General features: G+C 38.9%; 1 long non-coding RNA gene across 17 annotated transcripts in view; it reads right to left on the bottom strand.

The window, feature by feature from the left end:
• LOC140636580 (uncharacterized) overlaps window positions 1-26,736 on the bottom strand; it is a 456,565-nt gene that overhangs the window by 285,923 nt on the left and 143,906 nt on the right. Inside the window, exon 5 of one of the 17 annotated variants that reach the window (XR_012033791.1) lies at window positions 9,586-9,678. The exons of the other annotated variants lie outside the window; for them this stretch is intronic. This is a non-coding gene — a long non-coding RNA (uncharacterized lncRNA). Of the gene's footprint in view, window positions 1-9,585; window positions 9,679-26,736 lie in introns of those variants that run through there. 17 annotated transcript variants of the gene reach the window in all.

The following is a 26,736-nucleotide window of genomic DNA, read 5'->3' as shown; positions in this document are numbered from 1 at the left end:
CATTTTTCCAATATCAGTGTCACTTGAAGTGCTATTTTTTTCTTTCTTCTTAACAAATCTTACCTTTACAACTTACTAGTATGTTATCATTCACTTCTTAACTGATGACTAATATAGTGGTTAGACACTCTGCAACTGGGAAATTTCTATGTGAATATACCCAAATCTCAACCCCACTGGAGAAGAAATTCCTTTCAAATTACATTTCTTTTCCATGTCAGGATCTGATTCTCATCAATTTTGTATTTTGAACATTCTCCTCCAAAAAAGAGGGAAAACTTTAATGTCTTATATTTGTGATACCATTTATCATATAATACTCACATAACAACTTGTCTACATTTCCTACTTAAATAGGATGCATTGTCTGAACAATGCAAAAACATCACTTTACTGAACTCACAAGTATTCATCAAACTACTAATTTATTTATCACAATCTAGACCAAGAAGTATGTCTGTTTTATGTTTGAGTCAACATCTTTGGTCAAAGCCTACACTGTCTTTTTCCCTTTCCTGTTCTATTTTTTTTCATTTTTAATAACTACATATGAAATTAAAGCTGATTTTCAGAAAGGGGACACACTCAGTGAAGTTACTTTGTATTTCTACACTGATGGTTCTCCATTTAATTAAGATTGTACCTACTTTTACAGTATTTGTACATTCACTTTCCTTTTCAATTCTGTCATAGTTGTCATGATTTTCTTTTCAAGCAAATGAAAATGATTCAAGTAGTACTCATAGTTTACATTCACAAGTTGGCCTCCAAATTCCACTTGTCTGTCCTATAATGCATGCCCATTCACTCCTTTCTTGAACATCATTCTACATACAGTTTCTCTGCATCCATGAGAGAACATTTTTCTGCCTAATGACAGAAGAAATTCATTTTAATCTACCAGCTAAAAAAAATCTATTGAAAGCAATATCCTGACAGCTATAAGGCTGGACACGGGTATAATTATGGCAAAATAAATCATTTGCCAAAAACTGCCTATGAAGTTGTAGAGATGCTTTCCATTCAATAGTTATTCACTTAACAGATGTGCTATGAAATATAAACCTCTAATTATTCCAAAGACTTTCCTTAATGCATTGAAGAATTTAAAAATACTGTGTACATTATTTAAATATAGTTATTTTCTAGATGATTCCTCTATTTAGATTTCCCAGACAGAGGCACTCACTAACAATGTCTTCAAGAAAATTCAGTCGGTCTAGACAAACTTAGCATTCAGAAAAAGCTACATTGCAATTGGCAACTTTCTGACTGCCTAATATTCTCATCAGGCTTAGATGTTAACCAGATTCAACATTTGCCTAGAAGAGACTAGAAAACATATACTAAGTTACTGTAGATACACTGCTTGCCTATCTGGCTTGGGCAGCCCTAATGTCTATTTCTGCAGAAGAAATGTTAGTTTTTGTGCATTCTACCTACATTAAAACTACAGTAATATCATCTTTGACTAATGATACAAAATATACATTTCAAAAGGGAAGACATGCACATAAGATGGGAAAAATAAGTAGAAATGTCTTGCCCTGTGTGCCTTTTAAAGAACCTTGAACTAGGCCATCTGTATGTACTTCACAATGAAACTCAACAGGCTGCCACTGAGCCTCTTCTCCATAGGTATGAAATGAGAAATTCGGAGAGCTGCTGAACATTGAATTTTCTCAGTGGAACAGCACACACACATTTAACACAAGGGCTTCTGCCACCGAGACACACTGGGGAAATTCAGCTTTCAATGGCTTCGACTTCGCACCCCACAGCACAGTGTCACACAGGCTGCTGTGCTCAGCTTGGTGTGCTCCATAAAACAAGGACAAGTACTTTTAAAGACCAGCAAAATGATAACAATTGGAGCTGAGTTGCTTTGTTCTCAGATATGCAAAAAAAGGACAAACACAAACCATCATTTTGAGATGCTTCTCTACAGACTGTCTGTTCTTTGCTCTGAGTCTCCAAAACTAGAGTGAGAAACACAAAAAAACTATCCACGTAATGTGAATGTGTTTGTAAATATGTTTGCCTTCACACCGGTTGTTTTATAGCACCGAATATTTCTGTTGGCAGTTATATTAAACATTTCCTTTATTCCGAGTTACCATTTATTTATCTGTTTATTTTACCAAGAGCAAGTTCAGGTCTATACAACAGCATGCTCAGCACTCTGGCACTACATTATTTATGAATCAAAATGCAAACCTGATGGCTTAAGGCTCAACATTTTGCATATATGCTACTGTGTCTCATGATAGCTCTCATACTTTGGACATGATCTTATATTTATACTGCTCTGAGACTCAAAACAGGAGGGAAAAACCCAAGACGCAGAAAAGAGGAGCACAATACAAGAAAGAAAACTTAGAAGTCATCTTGCTCCCATCATCACCATGGGAGTTAATTGTAAAGAAACATTTTTCTGAAGGGTGCCATCAGCAGGTTTGTAACTACACCAACGAATTACACAGTAGAGTATTTTGCAAGCATTGTTTAGAAATAACTGTTCAGCATAGGAGCCATAATCACTAGCATATCATTTGACACTTATAAGAATGTGTTGCTGCAACATTGCTGTAGGTAGCAAATGTTCCCAAATTGTTTCACATGGAAACCTAGCTATTCCACTACTAAAAAAAGAAAACAATTCTAAATGAAAGAAAAAAAGTCAAAGGCCACTGTCACCTGAAGTTCAATCAATATAATTAATATATCTCTGCCTTGTTTGGCACAACTCAGTGGTCCCTGAAACTTTTGTCCTGATATTCCCATTGTTCCTTATTATATAGAATGTGTTTATGCTTGTGGGACACCCGTGTGGCTCAGCAGTTGAGCATCTGCCTTCGGCTCAGGGCATGATCCCAGGGTTCTGGGATCGAGTCCCACATAAGGCCCTCCCATAGGGAGCCTGCTTCTCCCTCTCCCTGTGTCTCTGCCTCTCTCTGTGTGTCTCTCATGAATAAATAAATAAAATCTTTTAAAAAAAAAAGAATGTGTTTATGCTTGTAAACAATATGTAAAAATAGCAAAATCTGAAATCATATTGTTCATATGATTTCTAGATTCCATTTTCTAGCACAGTTTGAATAACAATCCAAATATGGAAGCTTCTGGGTGTATGTCTGTGTTTATATATTTGAGGACCTTTGCAAAATCCCTATGGCCTAGCTGATCAGAGCATATTCTTTATGGGTCTAGGTAACAGAATATCAACATCACAGATCTGAACTCCAGGTGAGCCACACAGCTAGGGATGTCTCATGGCCACATGTTTTAACCTTAAGCCCAGGTAGTAGCATAACAAATACTAGTTGCTAATTATATTACATGAAACAGACCGCAAACAAACTGATCTCCATAGTAAAAGAAGTGTATATGCTATCAATGGTGTGTTTGTGACAAAAATGGCAAAAAAATTTTGTTTGCTATAATATTTCATATATCTGCAATTTTATGCCCCTAAATACCTTATGTTTAAGTTATTGCTGAGATGCCCAACTGTAAATTACTAAGCATTCAAGTCCTAGCCTAAATCACTGCTTGTTTTTTTTGTTTTTGTTTTTTTTTAAGATTTTATTTATCTATTCATGAGATACAGAGAGAGAGAGGCAGAAACACAGGCAGAGGGAGAAGCAGGCTCCATGTAGGGAGCCTGATGTGGGACTCAATCCTGGGACTCCAGGATTACGCCCTGGGCCAAAGGCAGGCGCTAAACCACTGAGCCACCCAGGGATCCCCTAAATCACTGTTGTTAAAGCTACTTTTTCCCTGGGTAGTGGATAAGATTAAGTTACCTGTATGGAACTGTCACCTGCTTATAGTCTAAGGTTCCAGTGATTTCTTATTTTAGATAGATAGATAGATAGATAGATAGATAGATAGATAGATAGATGATAGATAGATAGATGTTTATATATTGATCAAATATTCACTTTACCAGGCATCAGTGTGATCAAAAAAAATAGATTGTGTACAGCAAACTATTTATTGTACTTCACATACATTCTTGGGAAACAAAGAAAGAATATTTTTAAAAGTGTTAGAGAATAAATCATTTTTAATGTAGCTTTATTTACTTTTAGAATCAGGCTCAATTACATCCTGCTATCTCTGAGTTGTTCGTTCTAATCTGTTTGGTCTCACTTTTCTCTCTGTATCTTGGGAGTCAGAACTACAAGCTTCAGAAGTCAGTTCAGATGGTTATCTGCAATTTCTCTTTGTAGTGCTCTACGAGGTCAAATCCATTACAGCATATGTTCAGACTGACTTTGCACACTTAACTCTACTGGGCTTTCAGTGACATACTCAGCACTTCACCTGAGAACCTGTTATCCATAGATACAGAAGATGTTAAAAATTATACATACAAAAAAAAAAAAAGAGAGAGAGAAAGAAAGAAAGAAAAAGAAATGGTTCATGCCTACACAGTACATTTATGGCTGACTAATCTACAACTCCTAACATCATCTAATAAAGATCATGCCACCTTTTTTAAAGATTAAAATCTTTTTTACCACGGAATGGTACTACTCTGTTCCCAAGACACTTGGGCTCCAGACAGAGAGACATGAAGTGTTGTCTCCATGGACTTCCTGGGAAGGAGAGCAACATAATCGTGTCATTGCATAATTTGCCACTCACTAAGGGAATGTGGAGCAGTAGATAAAGTTCAGCAAACACTGACAACTGATTCAGAAATAGGAAACACTGGGCAATTTTATTTTCCCAAAATGAATACAATACACTAAGCCTTGCAACTGTGCTGCTCAGTTTCTACCAACTTGGATTCTTCTAGAAGGATTTCTTCTTATTTTATTTTTTTTAAAGATTTTATTTATTTATTCATGATAGTCACAGAGAGAGAGAGAGGCAGAGACACAGGCAGAGGGAGAAGCAGGCTCCATGCACCGGGAGCCCGATGTGGGATTCGATCCCGGGTCTCCAGGATCGCACCCTGGGCCAAAGGCAGGCGCCAAACCGCTGCGCCACCCAGGGATCCCATTCTTCTTATTTTAAAAAGACAACCTGATACGATTTTCTGAACGATTAGTGAAGACAGAGGGGTCAGGAGATAATAATATATAAAGAGGTGGCGTTTATTTGCCTTTCTTTTATTCTGTTTGTCATTGCTTCTTTGAAAAATTATTATATAGGCAACAAAGGAAGAAAATATCTGAATTTTTGCCACCATAAATGACACTGCAGGAGCAGTAGATGACATTTTGAGCTTTTATTAAAAAGTTCATCTAAGAAAAGAGTAAGAGGGCAAAAGCAGTCACCTAGCACAACTGCAATGGTGTTTTGCCAAACAGTAGTGCTTAGAAGCCAAGCTTTACTCTAAGAGACACAGCCTGCAGCCAGCATGAGAATATCTGAAATGGCCTCAGAAATAACTGGGCCATTGCCCCAGCAACTTGCTCCCCTTCCTCCCACCCCACACCCTCACCCACAGAGATGCCATCAGTAATCAGCTACCTCCCAGATTCTCTCAGTAGCTCTAACTACCAAAATTGAAATAAGGTGAGAAGAAGGGAGGTCTAGTTGTTAGGGTTTTTGCAAGCTGCCTCTGCTAGATCCTGTGCAGAGAATTTTTCAGTATCCAGCTCTTAACTTCAGAGAAGTAAAACTCTAAAAGCAGAAAACAACCGCCCTTCTTCCTCCAATAATAAAGTTCCTCCTCACTTTATTAACTGTTTGCCTTCATCTGATCAAGCTTAGAATTTTAATATCTCTTTGACCTTTTATACTTTCTGACTACCTCTGGCCCCATACCCCATCTCAAAATATTCTCACCAATCTTGTTTCTTCCTTTCTGCTTTGTGCATCTATTTCCTCCTTTCAAACCACTCTAGCACAAGCCCTTACAACCTAAGAGTTGGCTGATTTCTTTTTTTGAAAACAAGATTTATTTATTTGTTTGTTTATTTATTTGAGAGAGAGAGAGAGAGCGCGCACACACCTGTACAGAGGGTAGGTACAGAGGGAGAGGGAAAGAGAATCTCAAGCAGACCCCCCTCTGAGCACAGAGCCCAATGCTGGATAGATCATGACCTGAGCCAAAATCAAGAGTCGGATGCTTAACTGACTGAGATACCCAGGCACCCCTGAGTTGGTTGACTTCTAAGTTTCATTTCACTATTTACCAGATATTCAGGTCAACACCCGTGAATACTCTGAGAATTTACCCTACTTGTATGCTAACAATTTAGTCTGCCACAGTTTCAAATTCCTGGGTCAGAGACAAGAAAATCAAATAAATAATAAATGTAAATATAATTAAAAACAAATAAATGTAATTAAAAAGAAACTACTGAGAGAAATAGTACTCCGTAGCCAAAAATGTCACCACTCATTCCACCTCGTAGTCTCAGTTCCCACAGGGCAATGTGAAAGGATCAAGTGACTCTTACACATGGCATTCCAGGAAAGGAACCCTTAGTTCGGAGAACCCAAGTCTTTTAGAATGGGCAGAAATTAAAATAAAATAAAATAAAATAAAATAAAATAAAATAAAATAAAATAAAATAAAATAAAATAAAAAAGTAAAATGGGCAGTAAACTTGCTCAACCTTCGCCCCAGAGGGAGACATTGTTTTTATTGCACCAGACAATAAATAAACCTGCTCCCTGCTCCAGAAGGAGATACTGGCTCTATCTTTCAAAGCTGTTAGCTATGCAAATATCCATGAAAAGTTAGTCCAGAACAGAGGCAGCCAGCAGCCATGCTCCAAAGATGTACAGAGATGCAAAAGATGCATGGAGGACTGTCTCCTAACCCCTTGGGGAGACTACTTAACCTAAGTATGTGTTGCCTCATCTGTAAAATGGGAGTAATAATACCCACCTCATTGAACTGTTACAAAGTCTAATTAAATAACATATGTTGAAAATGTTTTAGCTCGTTGACTGACTCAAAAAAGTGCAGTAAGAAAACTTACCTAATTATTGCTTTATTATTCAAATTCTTGCTTTGACGTCGCTACCCTTACTTTTCAGTTCTTTCTCATCCATATAATACATGTGTATTTGGTCAGAACGGTCTGGTCACTTACCACTAAAGAAGACAGTTGTTGCATTTCCATCTCTACAACTTCACACACCTTCCCTGTCTGAAATCCCTCCCCACTTCTCACCATAATCCCAACCACCTTTCACGACCAGCTGAACCTCTGCCAATTCTTCAAAATTCCCGGAGTCATTGCAGGCCCCAGAGAATATCCCTTCCAGCAACTCACTGCATTTGCATATACCCCTCAATAAATGCCAAATTCCTTTCACCTTATTACATTTACACACTGATGGATTTAATTTCTCCTAGCTGGTCTCTCACTTGACTCCTTTTTAACATTTCCACATGGGCTTTCTTGCTTCTCAAGTAAAAGTCAATTATGCGTACAAAATAAATTATGTGATAATATAGCACCACGATACAATTGTCAGCAAGAACCTGTTTTTCCCAAGGTGATTAAGGAAAGCTTTAACTAATTTTTTTTAATTTACATTCCATTCTCTCAATGGTCCCTCCAAATTTTTTTTTTAATTTTTTTTAATTTATTTATGATAGTCACAGAGAGAGAGAGAGGCAGAGACATAGGCAGAGGGAGAAGCAGGCTCCATGCACCGGGAGCCTGACGTGGGATTCGATCCCGGGTCTCCAGGATCACGCCCTGGGCCAAAGGCAGGCGCCAAACCGCTGCGCCACCCAGGGATCCCCTCCAAATTTTTTTAATCCTGAAAATAACTGTTCCATGTGGGAAAAGAACCTGTGCTTATAACTTTGGCTCATTCCCTGAGCAAAACCAAAGTAGAAGCTGGAAGTTAATACACTCTTTCTGGGCAAGTGGCTTAAGTTGAAGTGAATTGAGAGTTCAGTGCAAGTGTCTACCTGTCACCAGAAATGGCCATCATCCCTGATGTTCTGGGCTACAAAACCTTACTAAGGGAACAGGATGAATTAAGCTGTTATTTGAAATGGCATGAGTCGCTCCTAAAGGCAATCCCATAGAGAATGCTGTTTAGGTCCCGAAATAAGTCCCCAGGGAAACTTGTGCCTCAGCTCCAGAGCAGTTTGCTTGTCACTGTGGCCATTTCCAAGAGAACTAAGTATAAATCCAAGCCTAGAGGCAGGGTGGGCAGAAGGAGTGCAAGAGAGATCTGGGGGCAGCAGCTGCATGTTAGCACAGGTTTGTGTGTGAGCTTCTGACTGGCCTCTCAGAGAGAAATCCAATCTTGATCTGAGCACACTTCCAAGCTTTATTTTAAAGAAAAACTTCTTTAGAACACAATACCACATACTATCAACACATCAGTTAGGAACCTGATACTTCCATAACATCACATACTATCAACACATCAACTATATCAGTTAGAAGCCTGATGCTTCCAGAAAGGCAATGGAAATCTCTATAGAGTAGCACTGTCCAACATAATGTTCTGCAATCATGCAAATGTCCTACATCAGTGTTTTCCAATACGATAGCCACTAGCCACATATGGCATTGAACACTTGACAGTGGCTGGTGCATCTCAAAAATAATCTGTTTATTTTACTTAATTTTAATTGAGTAGTTAGATGCCACAGCTCTAGAATCTACCATATGGCTGCCCTTAATTTTCCTGAACATTATCTCATTTAGCCCTCAAACTAAGCCTGCGAGGTAGGTATTATAAGGTTTATAGATGAATAAATAGAGAATAAACTATTTCTAATCGTTAGCACAATATTATATAACTAATAAGTAGCAGAGTCAGAATTTAATCATATTTTTCAGATTACAAAGGTGAAGTATATTTCTATCTTTTTTTCGTTTGTATGACCTTGCCTTTTCAGAATCAAGTCCAAAATACCTTGGCATAAAAATGTTTTACAATCTGATCCCAGTCTATGCCTCCAACCTCACCTCCACCACCATCCTCTCCACTCCCTCTACTTTAGAAACATATTCGCTCTCTGAACCCTAATGCATTTTCCCAAATCCTCACCTTTCATAGCACCCATAGCTTATAAGACCCACCCTCTACTTCCTATCATTTTCCATGTCTGTTGAGCTCCGGTATTAAGTTCTGATCTTGTATTTCTATGTCCATTTCCTTGTCTAGAATGTGAGCTGAAAGAAGAATACCATACCTACCTACCCTGTGCTCCCCAAATGTAGGACAGTACCTGGTAGATACTTCAAGAATATTTAGTGACACATACTAAAAGGCAAACATGAAGATATTAAAGAATGAAATTCATCACACATTCACACAGCCTGATGGTGCATGGCCCTGTTCTGGTACTGAGAATAGTCGGGAAGATAAGTATATTCAGAAGGCAGGATCTTTCCCTGTATGTCAAAAGTCCAGCCTAAACACTCTGTGGAAAGGAAATGTATACATAACCATGGTGTGTAGTAAGCACCGTCAGTGCTCACACAGGCTACTAAGGATCAGCTACCCCTGAGTAGCCAGCATTTGACACCCAAGCCCAGGGTGATTGGATAATGCATAGGTTGCCTAAGTTGGAGGTGATAAGCATGCTTTCACAACCTGTAGACTAGACTGTGGTAAGCCATGGTGGAACAGTACTCACCTGTGATGAGAGCCAGGTTGGGGTACAAGGTTCTTTCATTTGTCCATGAGGATATGTAGCCAGCACCACTGCTTCCCAGAATGCAAGTACACCTTGACAGACCAGATATGTGTTCTTCTAAGAGAAGAGCCAGGAACTGGCTCCTATCCTAGAGAACAGACAACCTTCAAAGCTCTCCCCTCTCACCACCACATCTGCACCTGTACAAACATGTAGATGTAATAACACACCCTGGAGCTGCCACCATGATGCAAGAGCCATGCCACTACAAAGAATTGATGGGTTTGGGGAATTGATCAAATTTTTATATTCCCTTTGTTGTAGCTCTAATGTTCCTAAAGAACATGGGCCACTTCTGAAAGTCTTGGAACAGTTCCAGATCAATACAATAGATCTCACCTCTGGCTGGACATCAGGATCACCTGGGAGCTTTTAAAATATACCTATGTCTGAACCCCACCCTCAGAACTGGTACAACTGCTCTGTGATGAGGCACCACACTTTATAAAGGCTCCTCAGGGATTCCAATGTGCATCTGAGGTTGAGCTCCAGAGCCCTTGTTCATGAGGCCAGTAGCTTAACCACCAAAGTTTCCCTAGAGAGAAAGATACTATCAGCTTCAGCAGTGCAGCTGATTCTTTGGAAGCCGCCATGAGACGGTGGTGAGAAAACTGCACACAAGGAAAAAAGAACAGAAGTCTTGAGCAGAAAAACACTAGCCGATAGCTGAGAAGTGTATGATGCATTCTTACACCAACTCTTTTGCCCCAGAAACTATCTGTGATCTTTTATACTATTGTGCAATCCCCACTCCTGTGACTTGTGTGTTGTCATAATTCAATTCAACAAACAATAATGGAGCGTTTATAATGTGCATTCATTCTTCTGGTCCAGATACAGAGAAGAATGAGATTTTAAAAATGCATTTAGAACCTGAGAGTCTAGCAAGGGAAAAAGACACAAACAGTTTAACATGATGTGTTACTTGCTGAAATAGATATAAGTACAAATGGGAAATGGGAGTTCCAAGTACAAAGGAGGGAGTGAATTAAATTAACCCTGTCACTCAGAGTAAAGGCCAAAGGCTTTACAATGGTCTACCAAGCCCTTGATCAGGTGTTCTGTTGCCTCTCTGACCTCATCTCCTACTACACCCCTGTGGTTTGTTCTAATCTGCCTCCGTGTCCTCCACACAGAACACTCCAGGCATGTTCCCAGCTTAGGGCTTTTGCTCAGGCAGTTCCTATATCTTGAATGTTCCTCTTCTAAGAGCCACATAATAACTCCTACACTAACTTCCAGTTTTTCCCAAATGTCATCCCAATGAGGCTTCCTCTGCCAAACCTATTTAAAATCGAAACCCACCCATGCCTAACACCCCTACTACCTCAACCTCATTTACCCTGCTTCACTATTTTCACTGCATAGGTCACCTTCCAGCATAATACATGATTTACTCTTTACTGTTATTATTAATTGCCTGGCTTCCTGCACCAGAATATAAACTCCACCACAACATGAACTGTTTGGCCCATCAATAAGTCTCGAGTGCCTAAAACAGTGCCTGGCATAGGCTAGGCACTCAACACATTATGCTGAATTAATAAAGATTTTGGCAAAAATTCACCTAAGAGTAATCAGCTTCTTTTTTTCTGTTAACAGAATCTAATTTGCTATTCAGTAGCCAGGGTGCTTCTGGGTTGGGACGGTTAACAAGAGCCCACTGGACCTACGGTGAAGAGATTTTTCTCCGCCAACTTCTACTGAGTACTGCCAATCATTCATCTCTTCTTAGTCTGTTGGTCAACAAATGTTTATTCAGCAACTATTTTATGCTACATGATAGGGACTGTGAGCATTCAAAACTCTGACCTCAAAGGGCTTCATGCCCGATAAAAGAGAGGAAATCAACACACAAATTAGTGCAGGTAAGGGGCAGGATGTGCTGAGCCAGGGAAAGAGTACAGAGAGCCTTGTGACTTTGGAGTCCTGAGAAGGTGCTTGAAGAATGACACCCAGGACAGAAACTCTAGCCTTGCTAGCCGTGGGCAGCTCAGACACAGGATGACACTAATCAGTTCATTTACCAAAGATGGGATTTCTAATTTTGGCCTCTAATAACCTGCTCCCCTTCATGAGATGCCTGCCAAGGGAGTTGAGAGGTATCATTAAGGTTTCTAAGCACACTTGAACTGACTTTTCTGATAACCTTTACCTACCAAATCAGGCATGAAAACCACTGAACAATGGTTAAGACACTTTCTACTTTCCTTTTTTTTCCCCCCCTGACCGTAAGGCATTTGATTATTTGTTCTAAGCCATACACAGTTCAGGATATTTCATGAGAGGCCTGTTAAACAGCAGTTGAGCAACTAGGCTACTCTTTTAAGACTCACGCATGTCCTCACTGTAAATGTAAAACAGCTTGGATCAAGATGCATAGTTGGTTCCACATGGAGGTGAGTGAATGATGTGCTCCTAGGAACCGGAGCCCTCAGACAAATAGTGTTAATCGGTCTCACTGCCGAGCAGGTGGTGACAATAACAGAGTTAATTTTAAAGAAGGAGAAATTAAATAGTGGTTGCAATAGTGCTAGCCACTCTTAATTATTGTGATGGCAAATTATGAACAATTTCCTGTCACTTTTCCTTCTAAAGCAATTATTGATGTTTGCCTTATGGCTGAACTGTGCTGAAAACTCTAAGCAGGAGGCTGTCTGATTCAATGCTTTGTGGGCTCATATTCAGAAAACCATTTGGCCTGCAAAGTTGCTGGATTATCTGTAAACACAGTGAAAGGAGACAGTGATTGCATGAAGCAGAGGGAATGCTCCTGAATGCCAATAAGGCAAATGTCATGACAGGAACACAAAGCCAACATTCCATGTGACCTTTTAGATAGAAACCAATTTACTTTGGTACCATCTCAAACAGAAAATTATGGTGTAATTCCTCATGTCAATACATAATTTATTTTGTAATAAATAACTACCCGCATACTTATGGAGCGCCTCTCTCCTGGTTTTTATGATGCTCTCAGACTCTCTCTCTCTCTCTCTCTCTCTCTCTCTCTCTCTCACTCTCACTCTCTCCGGCACACACTGCTGTGGAATCACTGCAAAGCTTTCTGTTTTCAAGGCTGTTCTCTTCACTAAGCTTGGTGATGACTGAGGAAAACATTACAGGATTAAAAGCCACTTTCTAGCCCTGCAAAGAAACCTAAGTTATTTATTTCCTTATTTGCAAATAAGCTAACATCAGGTTGAAGGATTCCTGAGAACAAGTTTAAAAAAAAAAAAAACCAGCGAGATACAGCATTAAGCCTCATCTAAAGCACATTTCCTAATAAAGGAAAGCCTCTGCATTTAAAGCTGGCATAAAAAATCAGGCCGTGAATCAACAAAGAAGGAGAATTCCGGCCTCACCCCAGGCTTCCACCCCTTCCGATGCATCTGCTTCTTTGTGGGAGGTCTAAGTGAGGAGGGCTGCCTCCCAAAGTCACCTCCCTCTCTGTCTGTACAATGCAAATGGAGTGAGCTCCAGAGGAGCCCTGCCCTTTCTCCTCCAGGTCAGCACTTTGAAGCTCCCCCAGGCTGGCACTGACAGGAGGCCAACCCCAGCTGACAGCTGGTCACTGACCTGGCTGAAAGCAGTTGGTGGTCTTGCCTGAGCCCTGAGCCGCAGGTCACCTCATCACTGGCCCAGCTATCCCAGCACAGGCCCAGCATTTTACACGGCCTCCGTCAAGGACAAGGGTAGGTGCACCCCCCTCCCTGATTAGGCTGAAACACGCTGGTGGGTAACCGAAGTGATTCAGAACCTTAGTGGCTAAGTTCTAGCATCTTTAATACATGTCAGAAAAATGGGAAATGAGGGCAACTGGCAAGACAGAAAGTAAAGAACAGTGTGCGTGCTGCTTCCATATTTTTGGCTTCAAGTATCTGTTTTGAGACCATTTTGGCATTAATGAATAAACATTTGTTTACAAGGTGGGGTCCATTCCTGGCTAACTTCTACAGCTTAACGACACAAAGCAGTGGCAAAGTTAGTATAAGACCCCACATGCATTCCTCGGGAAATCATCCACCCGGCCACACAGTAAGCGCGCTAATACGCACACATCCCAAATCAAACCAAACAAACGCATTTGTTTGGCTTCACAAGAGAGGCAGTAGCACACAATGTGGGCAAAATAAGGGCTCTGATTCAAATACAACATATTGAGAAACAGAGATCCATACCCAGGGAAGGTTTTGCATAGCACTCGTATTATTTTTAATGAGTTGCTCTATAGAATTATCACAAATGAATGGAGTCCAGGATTCTCTGAGGGCTAATTGGCCTCATTCCTTTAGCGTACCAACGGAGTAGTTTCTGTTCCATTGGGAAAACATATGCTAAAACCCAGATCAATGAATCAATAACAACATATTGGCCACCTAATAGGTGCCCAGCAGAAAGACTTCTGTTGCACGTTTAGAGAAAATATTTTTGACTACACAGTCATCCCTACATCCAATATGCCTTGTCCAAGCGGATACTGGAAACACATTTCTGATACAATCATCAGGGCTGTCAATTTACCCAGGGTAAATAGTCTGAGTCTTTGTGACTGTTTTGACAAATAAGAACCAATCATGACATTTACTTCCTGGAAATTAAAGCTTTATCAGGCCCCTGTCAAGTTATATAGACAAAAATGCATCTATGTGTCCTTTCTTCTAGGATTTTATAAAGAATAAGATTTAGGTGATACAGCATTTAACAGGGTAGTGCTATTGTTTAAAGAAATAAATACATTTACCATTAGAGATTAATAAGATAAAATCAAATCTTTACACATCAAAGGTTTCCTATTATTTCACATGTTGGATTAGAAGGGAGACTACAAGCTTTCTTATAGTTTTAATATTTGAAGGGCTACTTCTCGAAAATTATGGCTGATTATTCTTCATCACTATCGAAGATACAATTAGATAGAATTGGCTTATGCTAACACATGAGGAATTCAGATGACTAATAGCAATCTGTACATACGTAACTTTAAAGATCACTTGGTTCAATTGTTGAATATGCACCGGTGAAAAAATTAAGCCCCAGAAAGGCAAAGACTAGCACAAAAGTATGCTACTAAAATAAACATTTATTATCCCACAGTTTCTGTAGGTCAGGAAAAGGGTCACAATTTGTCTGGGTACCTCTGGATCAAGGTATCTCACGGAGCTGCAGTTTAGCCAAACTACCAGCAAAGACCAACAATTATATTTGAAGGCTCAACTGAACAAGGGGCCAGTGAGGTGGAGGAGAGAAGAGTGGTCCACTTCCAAATCCACTCATATCGTTGTTGGTAGATCTTGATTCCTAGTCACACAGGCTGCTATCTCACAAAATGGCAGGTTGCTTTCCCCAGACAACATGATCCAAGAGAGAGCAAACAGAGTTCCCTACATGGAAGCCACAGTTTTTTATAACCTAAGATTAGAAAGGATATTCCTCCATTTTTGCTATATACTCTTCATTAAAAGCAAGTCACTATGTTCAGCTCATACGCAAGAAGGGGTTACACAAAGGCATGAATATGGCAAAGTAGAGTTGAGGGACTTCTTAGAGACTGCCTACCACAGCTACAACCACATTCATGTCTTATTTCAAAATCAGAATTCTTTCCACTACCCTATGCTGAATTGTAATGGATAATTTCCTGTTATTAAAGGTTCCTAAACATTGTACAGGGTATCTTAGAAGACTGTAGGACCTCCATTTGACTTTTATAACAGGACATTCTTCTACCTATTTGAGAAGATTCAATTTTAATGTCTCTGGAAGATAAGAATTATAGTGTATATATAGTATAGTACAGATTGGGGTTTGAGTAGCTATCCAGCTGAGTAATTAACTAGGTGAGGCAACTAATGTTGTTTTCTAGGCCTATTTTCTCTACCTCCAAAATTTAGAAATGGGATTAAGTTTCTAGGTTCACTTCACACTACAGCAAGTCATATGTCTCCAATTCTGTTATACCTTAGAAAAAAAAAAAAGACTCTCACATTGGTCATCTTCAAGATTAATCCCACATATAAGTAAATTAAATGACTATCCCCAAGCTTTTACATAAAGACAAAAAAAAAAAAAAAAGTTCCGCACCACAATATTTTTCTCTCTAGCTTGAATTTCTATATTAGATACTCTTTTCTATTTGCTATTAAAAGCTTCTACTAAAATGCAAATGTGTTATCTGGAACAACAAATTAAACTATCATCCCAAATTAATCTTAACTGAATTTGTTTTTCTTGTTAACTAACATATCAGCTGGAAAGGATCCAGAAAATGGAGTAGAGAAGCAAGTAGGTTTTAATGAAAATGGATTTTTTTTTCTAAAAGGGTTTTAAGCTTTGAAAAGATAGATTCAGAGGAAGCTGTGTATTAGGGAGTGAGGAGTGGCCAATATCGATAGTAAAATATACAGGCACATAAAATGATGAAGACAAATCTAGAAGTAATAAAACTAACAACATAAGCAGACTTCTGAGGACACCACAGCACTTCTATCCCTCTAAGTGGAAGGTCTTTATCTTAAACCCACCCCCATATTCACAATTACTCATTACCAAAATGCTCTTCCTCTAGGTCTTAAATACTCATTCTTACTGTCACCCCTTGGATATTGTTTTACCTCTCTAGCTATAGACCATCAACTTATTTTCCCTACTCCTTACTCTCTGGACATACAATCCCTCCTGTCTTCTGTTCTTCATTTTAGATCCTAAGACTGATTTACAAAGTATCCCACTGCACTTCTTTGTACTTCTCTCAACTCTCTCTCTATAAATCATCACACACACATACACACACACACACACACACACACACACACAACTCTGAATGAGCCAAATTGTCTAACTTGTCCACACCTACACCTGTATAGTTGAATGACACTAAAGAAAAAAAAACTGGAAGCTTTTAGCTTTAGCTTCACTATAAATTCATGATGACCAAAATGAACAATCAACCCTGCCAAGCCAGTCAACTTGCTGTTACCTCTGGACACTCCAAACCCCCTTCTAGTCTTAGGAACTTTACACATGCAGGTCTTTCTGCCTACAACTTGCTCCACCCTGGCAACAACTTTTTATCCTTCAAATTTTAGTTTGAACATCACTATCCTTATGAGAGGGTTTCTCTGACTCTGTGTATACACCATTTAGTTCAAATCTTTTACAGCATTGTTTATGCTCCTTATTGTACTTAACCACAATCAGTAATTATATATCTGCTTGTTTGTTATCTACCTATCATTTGTGTTCCACTCTAAACTTCATGAAAGCCTAGCACTATGACTTATTAACCATGTATACACTGCACACTGGCAAGGACATAGTAGATGTTCAGTAAATACTTCTTGAATGAATGAACAAATTAATGCACAGTCTTTAACTTTGTGGCCAGGAGTGGCCCTATCTACATGTCTCCAGAATTCTTAAAGCTTCTCTCCTTCCATTTGTTTCTTCACTCAATCAGTATCCTTTTAAACACAGAGATTACTAATGGAAACACTGGCACAGACTTTGCTTCAGTAGCATAAATGGCATCAGTAGTTGACATGGATCCCACTGTTGCCACTGGCAACAATTAAATTAGGTATATAAAACCTGACACAAGAGCTGCAGCATCCATTCAGTAAAATAACCATTCATCCTTTCAGCAAACATAATACTGACCTGTGTGACTGTGCTTTTAGTACACGAGCAAGTGCTGAGCATTGTCCTTCCCAAGACAAGGCATTCACACAGCTCCTGACTCTTATTTCCATTGTTGTTTAAAAGGGCTGCCTAATTAATTGATTTTATTGATCTCTACCAATGCACATTTGTTCCTTGGTAAGCTAATGAAAAAAGTAAAGGAACTACTTTTGTGAAAAATAAGAAAGGGATTGTGGAGGTCCTTTTTATGCTACATATCATTGTAAATAAAAGTATAGTTGACATGGTTATTGACTGCATAACGTCATGGGACCGACATGAGCACATCTGTAGGTCTGTGTGTTAAGAGAATGGCATTTTATCTGAACCAGATAACTATTCTCACCCCCTTGCATCTGTATATACCTACACCCTCTCCTGACAATACTGGCAGCAAGCACTTTTAAAAGCAAAGAACCAGTATACAACACTTCTAGAAAGCTAGGTCAGTCTAGGGAATACAGCAGCTAGTGGAGGTATAATCCTCCACAGCTAATCCACACTGCCTGATACCTTACCTCATCTAATGGTCACCAAAAAAATTCCCTATGTACACATTATTAAGCCTATTTTGCAGATGAGGAACTTGAATCTCAAAGAGTGATGATCCACTTGATTTCACATAGCTAGGAAACCCAAGTCAACACCCTCTGAGTGCAATATCTGTAATGTAGTTAAGTAACCCAGGCAAGAAAATAAACAGACCTAGGCTAAAGCAATAGACATAAAAGTGGAACTAAGGATAAAGGAACAGACTTGAGAGAAGTTCACAGAATTGTAGGAATTGTGACTGATTTAAGGTAGAGTGAGGGAAAAGTGGTTTTTGACCCAAGTAAATAGATAGACAGTAATGTCATTTCCCAAAACAGACAGAAAGGAAGAACATATTTAGGTAGGTGGGGAGTAGAGGAGAAGGGAAGAGATGAAGAGAACCATTTAGGTTGGATGAGTTGAACAGGGGATGCTTCCAGTATGTGGAATGTGGAAGCAGGGTTGCATGCAGGAGTCCAGCTAACAAGAAATGTATCAATAAGGAGACCAGCAATGTATACTGGTGCTGTCAGGGAATGAAGTAAGATTTGATTGAGTTTTCACTAGAATTTGCAACTAGGATATTACTGATCACCTGGAAGAAAGGAATTTCACTAACTTAGAAATGCAATCCAGTTGGGTAAAACAAAGAAGTGAGTACTAGGAGGACAGACTACTTTCCCAACACTTTCAGCTATAAAACAGTGATTTGTTAATCACTAACTCTAGTATAAAACTTTAAAGGAGAAAAGTATTAAAAATAACTAGAGCTACAATAATTCAATAACAGATACACAATATAAAAAGTGGTAAACTGTGATGGCAAAAACATGAAATACAGGGAAAGCGGAGTAAAAGGGTAGAGTTTTGGATGCAATCCAAGTTAAGTTGTTATCAGCTTAAAATATGTTGTTACATCTGTAAGATGTTTTATACAAACCTAATGGTAACCAAAAAGCAAAAACCTATAGAAGGTACACAAAAGATAAAAATAAGGAAATCAAAGCATACTACTATGGAAAGAATCAATTCAGAAAGAGAGACAGCAAAAGAGGAAGAAAGGAATAAGGGAAATACAAAACAGAAAATAAAATGACATTAATAGGTTTTCACCTATCAACAACTACTTTAATGTAAATGGTTTAAATTCTACAATCCAAAGGCATGAAGATCCCAAATAGCCAAAGAAATCCTGTGCAAGAAAAACAAAGCAGGAGGCACCATACTTCCTGATTTCAAGCTATACGATAAAGCTATAGTCATCAAAAGAGTATGGTACTGGCATAAAGACAGACACACAGACCAGAAGAACAGAACTTCCAGCCAGAAATAAAGCCATGTGTATATGCTCAGCTAATATGTGACAAGGGAGCAAAGAATACTAAATGAGGAAAGAGTAGTCTCTTCAATAAATGGTGCAAAGAAAACTAAATTCACATGTGAATGAATAAAATTGGACCCATATCTTACACTAGTCATAAAAATTAACTCAAAATTTAGAACTTAAATGTAAACTCAAAATTATAAAACTTTAGAAGAAAACATACAAGAAAAACTCCTCTCGTTGGTCTTGGCAATAATTTTTTGGGTATGACATCCAAAGCACAAAAAAATGAAAGCAAAAATAAGCAAGTGAGACTACCTCAAACTAACAAGCTCCTGCATAGCAAAGGATATAATCAACAAAATAAAAAGGCAACCAATGAAATGGGTTATTTGCAAATTATTTGCAAACCATACATAAAATACAGGGTTAATATTATAAATATATAATGAACTCACACAACTCAATAGCAATCATCATCATCACCATCATCATCATTCTCACCATTCAATTTCAAAATGGGCAAAAGACCTGAATAGACATTTCCCCAAAGAAGACTAGAAATTGCCAACAAGTACCTGAAAATGTGTTCAATATAACTAATCATCAGGGAGATGCAAATTAAAACCACAATAGGATATTACCCCACACCTGCTAGAATGGCCATATCAAAAAACAAGGATGACAAGTGTTAGCAAGGATGTGAAGAAAAGAAACCCTTGTGCACTGTTGATGGGAATGTCAATTGGTTCAGTCACTATGGAAAACAGATGGAGGTTCTTTTAAAAATTTTAATAGAGGGATGCCTGGGTAGCTCAGCAGTTGAGCATCTGCCTTTGGCTCAGGGCATGATCCCGGGTCCAGGGATTGTGTCCTACATCGGGCTCCCTACATGGAGCCTACTTCTCCCTCTGCCTGTGTCTCTGCATCTCTCTCAGTGTCTCTCATGAATAAATAAATAAGTAAATAATCTTTAAAAAAAATTAACAGAACTACCACAACATCTAGCAATTTCACATCTGGATATATACCTAAATAAAATGAAATCAGTATTTCAAAGAGATATCTGCATCCCTGTGTTCGCTGTGGGTGAACAATAGCCAAGGCATGGAAACAACTTAAGAATCCATCAACAGATGAACAGATAGATATATCACTTTTTTCTTTATTATCACTTTTTATTTATCCATTCAAATATATAGAAAATATATCACAAATATATATATTTACACATACATACTCAATGGAATATAATTCAGCCCTAAAAAAGAAAGGAACTGCTGCCATTTTTAACAACATGGATAATCTTGGAGGGCATTCTGTTAAGTCAAATAAGTCAGAGAGAGCTAGACAAATACTATACGTTCTCACCTATATGTGGAATGTTTAAAAAAATTGAGCTTGCACATAGAACAGATTGGTCATTGCCACTAAACTCATAGAAAAGATGGAAACAAAGAAAATAGATGGCAGTGCTCAAGAAGTCGAAAAGTTTATGATAACCTCCACAACTTCTGGGAAGGAGGAAGTGAAATGTTCACTAGACGTGAAGAAGATATGGGAGGACATGATGCCTAACAAGAGCACTGACAGTTTGTATGACAGCATCATGGGGAATGGCAAGTTGATGACTAGCAACACATAAGGGAATTGATTGTCCTTGTGGAGGTCTTATTGTCCTCACTGTCCCCAATCTATAGAGTTGTCCAGATCTGTTAGAACTGGTTCCTGAACCTCTGCCTCCTACCTCCTCCTACCTCCATACTGCTCAATAGCCAAGTTGTAAAAAGAAAAAGAAAGAGAAAGAAAGAAAGAAAGAAGAAGAAGAAGAAGAAGAAGAAGAAGAAGAAGAAGAAGAAGAAGAAGAAAAAGAAAGAAAGAAAGAAAGAAAGAAAGAAAGAAAGAAAGAAAGAAAGAAAGAAAGAAAGAAAACTGCATTCTACACAGGTAAAATATTTTAGGTGAGTGAAATAGAAACACAAAGGGGATAGATGACAGAGTAAAATAAAATTTTAATAATGCAATTATAGCAATGGGATTGTGTCCTCTACTCTGGCTAGAAAAGGTAATAAAAACAGAAGAAGCTGCTGATGTAGAAAAATTAGAGGGTCAAAGTCCTGGGAGTTCAATGAAGTTTGAGAAAAGGTGGAGAGGAGGAATGGAATTGAAATAGTGAGTGATGGAGGTTAGGCTCAAAAAATGGAATGTTGGAGTTTACAACAGAGGGGTAGCAGTTCTAGGCAATGACAACGTCTTCTCATCTAGTGCATGGCGTGTCCGGTCTCACAGTTGATCCAGCAAGAAAAGAAGATGGAACACTTCACTGACACAGAGGTAGCACCTATCAAGTCTGTGTCCTCCAGAAGTCAGCCAGCCATCTATAAGGGGAGCAAAAAATACCTCGGAGCAACACTAAAAACAGATGAGAACTTGCGCACTAAACTCATACTGTTTTTCTGTGTGGTCTCCAAGTATTAGCTTTTGTTTGGAGAATATTCTAACCGAGTAGGGTTTCTGGCATGGTGGCAAACTAGAAGGATGTAGGGAGGTGAGCTGAAGGAGGCAGTGCTACAGTCCCATCTTATCACCCTGATAGCAAAAATGAAATAACAGCTGAACGTGTTGACGCCTAACTCCAAGTCACCCATGGTAACTCCAGAGATATGCAACATGTAGGTGTATTCAGTGTGAGAGGCTCTCAGGACTAACGTCAACATACTGAGCTGTAGGTAGTTAAGTGATGGACGCCCAAAGCTATCTCCCCCTCCTCCAGTCCACAAGAGTAAGAAACCCTAGTGCTGCCAATGATGAGATCTTGCCAGAGCACAGCAGAACCCAGCAGCGGAGATACAGTCCTAGCTCCATGAGCCCCCTTCACCAGATCTCAGTTTCTGCCTCCCAAACAGAGGAATCGTTTCCCCAAGCATATATTATGTGCTATCTACATTGTCTCCTTTCTCTTCTCAGTCTCTGATCTTCAATTATAATCCACATAGAAGGAAAGATTTTTCAAAAGCATTGCAAAGCAAATATAGGAATCTGAAAAGCACAGCAACATGGTTTGGCCCAGTGGAAAAGGCAAAGATCCCTCACTGTGCATTGGTGCCTGGCAGATAATCTCACTAAAGCAAGATAAACAAGATCATTCGTCTCCATCGTTGGCCCTGAGCTATCCAGAAATGGTTAAAGCACACTGAGTATATTCCGTCAGCGTACTCTGTAAAATATGCACTGCATTTTTTGAAGTTTCCATATTAAGGAGTAAAGTAGAAAAGATATTTGGTGCTTTAAGGGAGATAAATTTTGGAGATTTGTAATAATCACCTCTGGAGAACACAATGACTCTCCTTGAGACCAAATACAAAAGTGGACAGAAAGGGTTCAATGGAATGTTTATTGGACATTTTCCATCACACAAAAACCAAGCCAGGTTCTTAATATGTTTTATTTCTTGTAATTCTTACAACAGCACCATGAGTGCTATAGTGTTCCCAATTTAACGGCTGAGAAACTGAAGCCTCTAAGAGGTTAATCTGCTTGAAAATGGCAGAGATGGGATTCAAACCCAAGCTCTGTGGCCCTAGAAGTCATTTCCTTAATGACTCCATTGCCGCAACAGACTTCCTCTTTAAAAAAAAGTATCCGGGATCCCTGGGTGGCGCAGCGGTTTGGCGCCTGCCTTTGGCCCAAGGCGCGATCCTGGAGACCCGGAATCGAATCCCACGTCGGGCTCCCGGTGCATGGAGCCTGTTTCTCCCTCTGCCTGTGTCTCTGCCTCTCCTTCTGCCTGTGTCTCTGCCTCTCTCTCTCTCTGTGTGACTATCATAAATAAATAAAAATTAAAAAAAAAAAAACATTTAAAAAAAAGTATCCATCACAGGCAAATTCCAAGATAAACAAGAACTTGTGCGTTTTTGTTAATGGTTTTCACTCCAAATATATTAATGAGGTTGGTATATACAAATTCAGTCTAAATATTTTACTCAGAGGTAACTGTACATAGAAGATGGCCAAAAAAAAATGACACTGTTTACAAGCTGTGACATTTTTGCAGTTGCAAACTATTTTATAATTACTTAGGAAAACTATATTAATAGATGATATGTCATAATCATTAATGATATGAAAGGTATTAGATCAACAAACCTATTTCCCTGGCAAGAACAAGATTAAATCCTTGGTGCATTGATTCAATGGTTGATCTTAGCCAAAGATGCTGAATCAAAAATAGTGTAGAGAATAAATAAATAAAAATTAAAAAAAAAAAAAAAAATTTAAAAAAAAGGGATCCCTGGGTGGCGCAGCGGTTTGGCGCCTGCCTTTGGCCCAGGGCGCGATCCTGGAGACCCGGGATCGAATCCCACGTCGGGCTCCCGGTGCATGGAGCCTGCTTCTCCCTCTGCCTGTGTCTCTGCCTCTCTCTCTCTCACTGTGTGCCTATCATAAATAAATAAAAATTAAAAAAAAAAAAATAGTGTAGAGAAGATCTTTATTACCTCCCTTGGAAAACAGCCTACCAAGACCTTTGTTAAAAAAAAAAAAAAAAAAAAAAAAAAGAATGGAAGCAAAATTCTAATTCACTGTAGTTTAATTTTTTATATTCCTTCATATTAATTAAAAGATGAGAAATCATGAATGATTTGGGCTCAAAGAGACAGTTACTGGTCATTTTTATGCAAATCCCTGTTCTGTTTACCAGAATAGTATTTCTGTCCTTTTTTCCTTTACAAAACTATAGAGCCCTATAAAATGCAGAGCCACAGAAACTTCTGTGCAGAAACCTGATTATTATTCAGTATATTTCCCAAAATTCTTCTAGCTCATCTCATTTTTATACTGCAATATTTCTAATATTCTAGCCCTGGCTTTTGAATGATCAGTATAAATTTGCCAAGCCAGAGCATAGAGTAGCTTTCAACTATGGAGAAACATCAATGAACCAAGCAAATTCATTTCCCATGTGAGTCAAATGTCACAGAATATGAGATGGATTACTGGATTATTAGGTTGAGGTGGTGCGGTGAGGGGGGGTTGGGTGTCACATTACCCAGATCCAAAAGTCCTTTTGAGAAACTTGCTTGATAAGGTAAAAAGCCTTGGCTAAAACAACAGTTCCATTTTCCTGATGCTAGAATAAGTCTACAGTTCAGAAATGTCAGTAATTAACAACGAAATTGGGATGCCTGGGTGGCTCAGCGGTTGAGCATCTGCCTTTGGCTCAGGGCGTGATCCCAGACTCCCGGGTTTGAGTCCCACATTGGGCTCCTAGCATGGAACCTGCTTCTCCCTCTGCCTGTGTCTCTGCCTCTCTCTGTGTCTCTCATGAATAAATAAATAGAATCTTTAAAAATATATATAAAAAAAAAAAACAGAATCAACCGTTGGGGACAGCTGAAGTATATGAAAAAGACAGTTGTGTTTGTCACACATAAACTGATTATTTTGGTATTAAATGAATGGTACTATTGGTATAACATAGGATTTTATATTTGATTTTCATTTACAAGGCATTTCAGTGGGGTGGGGAAGGTACACATGCGTGCATGCACTACATATTTTAATAGATGATCATGGTACTATTTAAAGCTAATTTTCTAAGCCTCAGATTTAATCTTCGCATTTTTAAGGAAATTATAATGACCGATGAAATCTGAAGCCCCGCAAAGCAGTTTGTTGGTTTGTCATAGGAAGCTGTCTTAGAGCAACACCTAGTGGCTCCTTGGCCTCTTCAAATGAACACTCTGGAATCAGGAAGGTACAGTTTGGTTTTTTTAATGCTTTCTTTTAAGAAATTTTGAATAAGAGGTAGAGGGGATCCCTGGGTGGCTCAGCGGTTTAGCACCTGCCTTTGGTCTAGGGCGTGATCCTGGAGTCCTGGGATCGAATCCCACATCGGGCTCCCTGCATGGAGCCTGCTTCTCCCTCTGTCTGCGTCTCTGCCTCTCTCTCACTCTCTCTCTCTAGGTCTCTCATGAATAAATAAATAAAATCTTAAAAAATAAGAGGTAGATATTTAAGATCATGTACACTCTCTGCTTTTTCACACCTGTTTAAGGTTCTGTTTAATTTCTATTTGGTACAAGTTTCACCCAAAATGCTGAATTTTACCAATCTAGTGATTCTATCACACAGTTAAAAAGAGTGTACTTGGTTGCAGTAACCAAAGAAGCATAGATATTTTGCACAAAGACATTATTCTATGACCAAAAATAACTCCATGAAAAGCTGTTAGTAAAAAGAGGCTAACCATAAATTTCAAATAACATATGTAACTGCTATGGAAAGATTTAGTAAGGTGTTGGGTTTTGTTTTTTAATCATTGAAAACCACGAAGTTAATTTGAGCCAACATATTTTTAAACATAGATCTTTGGAAATTATTGCACTCATTTTATGTATTTTGCAAGAGAATTCAGAAACAAGCCCTATAATTCTGTGAAAATCTTTTACCCTTCAGAATGTGGTGGTGAGTTCACAATCCTTTCTTGTCAGGTGTGATATTGAAATCCCTTCACCTCTTCCAATAATACAATCACAAATGGGGAAATTCTACCGTAATCATTTGCAGTGTCTGTGGAGGTCTGCAAGATCACAATCTTCAAATTGATTCAAGAAATGTTGACATTTATACCATTCCCTGGTCATGTTATAATCATCGTCAGCAGCATGAATTTGTGAGGTTTTTATTTTATGTTCTTGTCAAAATCTCTGTCGCAGAAATGAGACTGAAAAAAGTTTAATGCTTTATGTGCTCGCTGAGAGATGATAATAACCCCGGCTTCTCTCTCATCGGCGTTTCAAAATTTAGTGGCTGGTTAGTTCTCCTCACTCCTTTTGCAGCCTCAGCAGCCTAAGAAGCCAAATGATCAACCAATGGAGATGCAGAGTATGAGAACGGTTGGGAGCATTCTCTCCTGCTAGGAGCCAGGCCTGCAGCCCATCTCTGATCTCTCCTTGGGAAGGGGGGTTATGGTAGGTGTGTAATTTAAACCTATCCTAATGACACTTTCAATAAATGGATGGCAAGCAACACTAGCACTTCTAACAAAAACATCAAAATGTTCAGTGGGCTTCGCAATCAACGTAACTGATGTTAAAACCAGAGGTGTTCAAAAGCAAGTACAAAGCGTGTATCACTAAAATTCACTACAGTACCTAAAAATGTGTGCCCCAGCCGGAACTCTTTTTCCATCTCTCTTCATGTATCGAAGTTGTTTTGTTCAATTATTGTTTCCCTAAAATATTAATGCCAGACTCACGGATTTAGCATTTGGACAAATAGAGAACCTGGAGAGACTCAGCTTTACTTTAGAATGTTTTGCCGGAAGGCACTACTGACATCATTAAGGGATTCCTATTGGAATAATTTATACTTTTCAACATCATCCTCTTATCTTTAAATAAAGAAAAGGGAAGTTTCTAATCCAAGGATTCTTCTGTCCGGGACTGCAGGCCAGTGCCCTCTGCTGTCTCTCTAAATCTATCTCATTACACCCATTTGGGGGCATCTTTTTAACACTTGTCATAGCCCCGATTTCAGGCTAAAAACAGGTGAG

Source organism: Canis lupus, chromosome 7 (assembly GCF_048164855.1).
Source record: "Canis lupus baileyi chromosome 7, mCanLup2.hap1, whole genome shotgun sequence".
In the NCBI taxonomy this organism is placed as follows: Eukaryota; Metazoa; Chordata; class Mammalia; order Carnivora; family Canidae; genus Canis; species Canis lupus.
This window is presented reverse-complemented; position numbering and strand designations above follow the sequence as displayed.